The following is a 5,669-nucleotide window of genomic DNA, read 5'->3' as shown; positions in this document are numbered from 1 at the left end:
TTGGGCGGACTGGATTAATATTTTCATAACTGTCTTAGGACTATGAATCCGTTGGATTATGTGTCCTATCTTAACTAATAGTCAAGTTTAAAATAATTAGCCGATACGTCAATTATTTAACCAAACATCAAATTAATAATTTTATTAGACTATTAGCCTAATTTCAAGCTCATTCCCCCCGTCAATTATTTTACCCCCCCCCCCCCCCCCCAAAAACAAACATGGTGTCAGTGTGCTATTTTCCTTCTACTGTTCTTGTCGTTCAGTCCATCACAGTAGTTCCGTCTGCCACCGTCATCAACCTACACCACCTCCACCATCGCTGCCTCTACCAACCAATGCCGCCTCTTCCACTGCAGTTTAAACTCTCACTGCCTCCATTGTAAACACAGGTACCTGCTCTCTCTCTTTCTCTCTCTGAGTTTTGTTATTTTTCTCTGATAATTTTGGTTGAATTGAATGTTGTTATAGTTTTTTCTTTGACGATTTTGGGTGAATTAATTTGGTACCAAATAGATTGAAATTTCCTATGGTACATGCTCAGTTTTTTTTTGTTTTTTATTTTTATTTTGTATGAACCTACTCTATCTTATGTCCAAGTGATTGGCATTTGCCTTAACAAAATTCTGTCATTACCATTAATCCCAAAAAACTCCAAGTATCAAGGTTTGTCGCAGGACCCCAGGTCAAATTTTAAGTTTATGCTTGTTCAAATTTCAGCCTTTGAAACTATTTAAGAAGTTATAAAAGCATTTTTCTAGCTTCATTAAGAAACATCAGTTGATATTGGACAATAATAGTTGAGGATGTTAGGTGCGATTGTTTGCTAGTGGTGACGACAACTTGGGCGGATACGATTATAGATATTGGTACATCTATTCTAAAGAGGGATGTAAATATATATCTTTTATATATAAGTAAGGTTTATACTCTCAGCAACAAGTGGGGAAACACACCCAAAAAAAAAAAAAACTACAACAACAAATTATAAAGTTTTTTCAGCTAATTGAATTAAAAGAAGTCTTCTACAAACCAAAAGTGTTTAACATACTTGATTTTTTAGTCATCAATCTCCATACTTCTTTCAGTCATCTTTACATAGTTATGGAATTTATATACTTAATTTAGCACAATTGTTAATAGGACCATATATAAAGAAGAACAATGGTAATTCTCATTCATATATTTTCAACACAAGTTATACATCTTCTTTACAATCAATCTAAGCTACTATACAATAAAATTGCAGTAGAAAAATCTAATTTCAAACACAAAAAAAACAAATACAAAATGAAGACGTATTTGGTAAGAGTTAGGGGGCCAGCAGAACCCTTGAAGATACTGAGAAACCTCAGTTGATATTGGATATAGATAATGTTTAAGAGTAGATTGGTCAGTTTAATCATGCGAAATAGTTGAAGGTGAAGATGTGATAAAGTTCTGTATTAAGGTGGCAATAGCATATTCCTGTTTTTGCTAAGGTTAAGCTTTCAACACTCTTCAAATATGGTTGTTTTGCCTAGCTTAGAAAACTTATCGCCAAAAGTAAATTAAAAATGTAGGTTGTTAGGGGCTGAGGTTTGTCTTGGAGCAAAGATAGAGATAAAAGCCAATTCAAATGCCCATTGACTTGTCCTGATATATATTTTAATTTACTTCCAATCCCCTTATTAGCTGTCTATTACTTAAAATCTTATTCAATCTGCTAAACTCTAATTGATTTGGTACAAAATAGATTGAAATTTCCTATGGCACATGATTGGTATTGAGTGTTGTTATATTGAAATATCCTAAGCCCTGTTTTCATGGAACAATCAATCAAAATTGGATATTAATGAATTCTCTAGTTAAATTTGATGGGAGAACTAATACAAGAAATAATGTTCATGAATCTGTTTTTCTTTGGGTCTGAGCTTATGCTTATCTAAACTTAATTAAAGCCAATTTTCAAAACAACCCATTAACCTAGTGGATTCAATTGTTATTTGTTTCTTTTTCTTTTCTTTCTGGGTACAATCTTGCATATAAATTGTTTGAAGAAGGATGTCAACTGCTGGAGTGCAACTTGGGCAATATTAATTTGAACAATCGGAGACCAACCTAAAACAGTTTATTTTTTTGATTGGCAAAACAAAGATTCATTGATAAATATAACATGACCAACACATAGCAAAAAGGATGACAAAAAAACACAATTCAATTTACCAAACTAGCCGAAGAAAAAAAAAGGGTGTTGGCAAGGATTCAACACACCATTCCATCCTATTTACCCAACAAATTAAATCAAAAACCTCCCAACTAAAGCAGTCTAACCCATTACCCCATTCCATTTTTTTCAATGTGAGATTTCTAACACTCTCAATGTTGTCCATAAAATCATGCACAGAAAAGCATCCAACGTCAACCTTGGATTTAACCCACAATGGTGCTTTTTTAATGGCATTTTTTTGAACGCAATGTTTTCTAATATTTAACGATGTTTTATAAATGTCGCAATTTGATTTAATTAAAACGATACTGTTTAACTAATACAAGTCGTTTAAAAACACTTTCAAATGTTATCCCACTCTCATGCGCTCTCTCTCCCTCTTCAAACCCTCATTCTGAATCTGAAAAACCCTTCAGTCTCAAAGAAACCCTTGAACCCTTGAGAAACCCTTCAACTCACTCTTACTCACTCAAATCTGAGAATCACAAATGTATGAATCTCGCTCGCTCACTGACTCTCTCTAAACCCTTCAGAGATTATGATTCAACCTTCTTCAGTTCAGTGGCTCATCTTAGAGTGATTTCGATTTCATAGAGCAGAATCGATTTCAATTTTGATTTGGAAGATACAATTCAACCTTATTCAACTCAGTGATTTCGATTTCGAAGTTCTCTCTCTCTCTCTCTCTCTCTCTCTCTCTCTCTCTCTCTCGCGATTTCGAAGCTCCACCACCACCACCACCATCTGCATCGTCTACTAAGGTGAGCACCACCATCTACAATCTCGATTTTTATGTCGAAGTTCTTTATCTTTCTCTCAAGATCTTCATTCCGTCGATTCTTCTCCTAGGGTTTACAATCTTGAATCTCCTCCAAAGGTTTGGATCAACTCTGCTCTTGCCTGACTTGCCCCTTATGATTTCAAGTGGTAAATTCTCTCTCTGATCTTGAAGTTTGTATTTAATTATAAATTTGTTGTGAGAGATTTGAATTTGAATCCATGTGCTCATTTGATTTGAATTTGAATATGAATGTATAGTTGTCAAATCCTGAAATTCAATCTGTGATGCTATGATGTTGAACTTGAGTGATTGCTTCCTCATGAATTTACTTGAGTTTTTGTGTACTTATCATCTCTAAGTTTATATTGCAAGGCTTCCGGTAGTTCTTGATATCATTGTCAATTATAGAAATTGACCACCTACACTTGATGGGAATAACTTCCATACATAAGAAGAAGAAGAAGAAGAAGAAGAAGAAGATGAAAAGCTTATCTGTCTCTGAGCTTATCCCTATGCATTAACATCTGTGAAAGTGAGTTTTGGTTTTAGATCTAAATTTGTCATGCATGCACCAGAAATGTCCAAATATAGCAGAATCTTGTAACAAACATCTTTGATACTCTTAACCAAATCAATCTCTCTCTGTGTTTCTCATTTATGTTCTTTTATCCCATTTTTGGATGGACATCATCAATATTCAGTAATCAGAACAGATGATTTAGGAAAAATCAGTAAAAAAGGATAATGAGATCAATTTGGGTAAGTATAGGTCTCTTGTTGTATGTCTAGAACAGCAAAAACAAGGGATTTTTATTATTTTTATTTATTTATAGGTCTCTTGTTGTAGATCATTTGAAGATAAATATTCATACCTTTTTTTAACTGTTCCACAGAACCTATAAAAATCAGGAAAGCCTTGTAACCTTGCATGTTCTCTGATGGTGAGGACCCGATCCTGCTCTGGATGTAATGCTGCCTAAAACAATAATGATAACCTTGATTTTTTTCCATTTAATTTAATCAAATAAAAAACACTAGCTAGAAAGGTACCTGATTGTGAAGACAAGTAACTATAGTTGGCAGTCTCATCCCACCATAATCTTGCACACCCAAAACTTTGATCAATTAATGCACAAGAATAACTATAGTTGGCACACCCAAAACTTTGATCAATTAATGCACAAGAATAAGTATACGAAATGCCTTTACAAAGAAAATCTCACCTTTTAGATTTCCCTTGTTCAAAAGCGAGGACATAATCTGGTACCTATAAGTAAACAAAGCATAATTTCGATAATATTAGTCCAAATCATTCATTCCAGCCTGTTCTGATCAAATATCTTGTTTCAGCAGGAAGTAAGACAACATTACACCCATTTTATAATGGCTAATTTTCAGCATTGGTTCTCATTGAGATAAACATAATATTGACTTGATCTAAAATCTTATTTCCTATTTCCTTGTCCATATGATCTTACAAGATGACAGATCTGTTTTGACTTGTTAGTTCAATATTTTGGAAAATTAAGGTTTTGTTGTCATTCTTTGCTTTATCCTTATTATCTCGTTCTATTTTTATATTTCGAGTTAATAATTTTTTTTATTTTTTTATTTTTTATGCTACAGGGTTCTTTGAAACTTGAAAAAGGTACAAGGATTGGTGGAGCTTGGGGTTCAAGCAGCAATATTCTTTTTATTTTCTTCTTAATGATTGTGTATTCATGAATTTTTACAATCACAACTAGTTGTTGAATGTTTGGTTGATGCAACAAACCATCAATTCATAACTAGTTTTTAATCTTATTACTGTTTGAGTTGATATGGGATAGGTTATGATATGGCTCTAAAACTAGTTCTTGTTTTTTATGTTGGACAGGTCTTGATCTTCCTTCTCATTTGATCTTTACTGTTATTCAAGTTGAATGAGAATTAGTAGTGTTGTTGTTGTTGTTTGTTTTTTTTTTTTGGGTATACTTTTGTTGTAATTGTCATAGTTTAAATTTAAATAAAAAAAAAAAGAAACAAACTACCACAATTTCAAAATTAAAATAAAAAAAATCTACCACAGCATTTTTTAAACGCCATTAAAAATGCCAGCATGACGTCATAATATTGTTGAAGGTATTTGAATTAGGAGACCATTGAAGATATTTGAATTAGCGAGACAGTAGGGAATTAATGGCATTTTAATAAACGTCATTAAAAATGGATAATACCATTGTGGGAATTTGAATTAGGAGAATTAACCGCGTTTATGGAAGTGCCATGTAAAGGTCAATAACGACGTTTCTTTAACGCCGTAGAGATATGCTGACGATCACGTCTTCAACATTTGCTAGTAAATGCCACTAAAGCCTTTAGCGGCGCTTCTTAGCACTATAGCGGCGGTTTTTAAATGCCGCTAAATATCGAATTTCCTATCGTGCCACAATGCAGTATTCATTTTGATTCTTTTGCAAAGAGCATCTCCATTGAAACTATTTGAGCAAACACCATTGCATTCCTGTTCCAGCCACAGATTCCACATGATCATGAAAAATAAGGTTTCCCAAATCTGCCTTAAAAGCCTCTTGTACTCTGCGTTAAACCACCATTCAATTAATTGATGTAGATTCCTTGGACACACCCATTCTACTCCCCACCACTAAAGTACGTGAGACCATACTACCCAAGAACACT

At 33.5% G+C, this 5,669-nt stretch overlaps 1 long non-coding RNA gene across 1 annotated transcript; it reads left to right on the top strand.

Annotated features, from left to right (window-relative positions):
- The first annotated feature begins 231 nt into the window (after positions 1-231).
- Positions 232-4,933, top strand: LOC145790113 (uncharacterized). The gene is made up of 3 exons (XR_014328753.1): positions 232-392; positions 3,363-3,522; positions 4,617-4,933. It is a non-coding gene; the product is annotated as an uncharacterized LOC145790113 (long non-coding RNA).
- Positions 4,934-5,669: the final 736 nt, after the last annotated feature.

This window comes from Camellia sinensis, chromosome 5 (assembly GCF_055761805.1).
Source record: "Camellia sinensis isolate YWXY chromosome 5, ASM5576180v1, whole genome shotgun sequence".
In the NCBI taxonomy this organism is placed as follows: Eukaryota; Viridiplantae; Streptophyta; class Magnoliopsida; order Ericales; family Theaceae; genus Camellia; species Camellia sinensis.
Note: the sequence above shows the minus strand (reverse complement) of the source record. Positions and strands in the feature narration are given on the sequence as shown.